This window comes from Anneissia japonica, unplaced genomic scaffold, assembly GCF_011630105.1.
Source record: "Anneissia japonica isolate Jap-2015-1 unplaced genomic scaffold, ASM1163010v1 scaffold640_len1575945_cov177, whole genome shotgun sequence".
In the NCBI taxonomy this organism is placed as follows: domain Eukaryota; kingdom Metazoa; phylum Echinodermata; class Crinoidea; order Comatulida; family Comatulidae; genus Anneissia; species Anneissia japonica.
The window spans coordinates 1,539,625-1,541,444 of NW_022684376.1; positions in this window are offsets into that span (position 1 = coordinate 1,539,625).

Below are 1,820 nucleotides of genomic sequence, written 5' to 3' on the forward strand. Positions count from 1 at the left end.
AAAATATGAAAAGGTAGGTAGAATATAAAACTACTATAAAAAAAATATAAAATATCTATAATTTACATCAGCAATACAATCAATCAATACACAATTTAAAACTCCATAAAAATAAACATTAGACACAGTTTAAAAAAATATTAACACTGCAATAGGGACTAATTTATTTTAAAAAAAATATACATACATACATACATCCTATTTAGATTTAAAAAAATATTAGTCAAATTTGAATTAATACATTAATCAAGCAATATGTTTCTCTGATGCAACCTTTTGTCAATTTGAATTTCACCTGTCCTGGATTTTATCCACCTCTTAATTATTGTTATGGCTTCCTTAATAGCTCCAAGGAGAACATCTACATTATGCATCTCTGATGCATCGTTCTTTTAATGTGTACAAGATTCCTATATATCACCCACCTCATTATTGTTATTATATTTGAATAAAAAAATATTATTTAACTTATCTTAGTGAATTTGCCTTATCATTATTATTTATTTATTTATTTTGGGCGAGGTCTGTTTTAAAGGTTTGGGGTGGGGGGCATTCCGTGAGACCACAGCCACCTCAGCCCACCATGGTTGGGGCTGGTGTGAACATTTGAAGAAATAGTACCGGTAGCCGCAAATGACAGTTTTATATAGTCAAAAATTCATCATCATCGCATCACAATTATTTCTCATAATCTTTTATCCGCGATTTTCGGCAATCATATAGAGATCTAAAGTATGTGTGATATACCATGCCAACATTTGAGGAAACGTACCTCAAGCTGGCCGGAAATAACACTCTTATATAGTCATCATCATAACATCATCATTATCTTTTAACAGCTAGCGATTTTTGACTATCATAGAGATCTAATTAATCTGTATTGTACCATAGAAAAAAAATCTAATTAATTGTCTTTGATGTGTTCACTTTAATCTACCTACGGTACCGTACCTAACTTCGTGTGCCGAAAATCTTATACTTTTTTTCATACTTCTCCAATTATAACACAAGCACGCACACTCGCCGCTCTATCATAAGTTTAATAGAGAGTATTGGTTTATCCAATTTACAGGGTGCTAGACACGGTAAATGCTCGACTAAACACCACAGCGCTTATACAAATTTTGGAGGCTTCAGTGGGGGACTTCTTAGAGAACGATGCTTATTCAAGAGTGGCGCATACAGAGCATGTCGTGGGGGCAGGGGATCGAGTAGCAAAGGGTACCGTCGAGCACACGGCGGTACTTAATCTGGTGACCAGGAACACCCTGCTTGTAAAGCTATCCCAATTGCTAAGCAAAGGGAAAATCAGTTAGGTAGCTGGCCTTATTTGTGTGTCGGATAGAGCACACGATTAAATATCTAATTGGAATATTTTTAGAATCTAATTTTAACATAACTGTTAAAAATAAAACGAACTTAAGGTAATATTCATTAATAATCATTAATAACAATTATTTCAAATATTTAATTTTTTTGTACTTAAAAATGTAACGCTCTTTAAGTAAGTTAACACCAAGACCATTCTTGGTCTTATTTTCGTGGTGTACGTCGTTTGTTTGCGAGTACTCGCGGGGAGGCAAGTTCGGAGTCAGGTACTAGTTTCGGAGCCGACTGACTGGTACATGGTAGTGCAAGGTTCATCGCATATATGGCTTAGGGGTCGTGGCGCTTCCTTCATTGCTTTCCATCGGATTTTGTTTCTAGCTATTCCTTTAAGTTTATAAAAATCAACAATAAATTTTCGAATTTAAGCCCTCTCTCTTTTATATCAGATTTAATTTTTGAGAATATATATATACTGTTTCTTAAACACATCT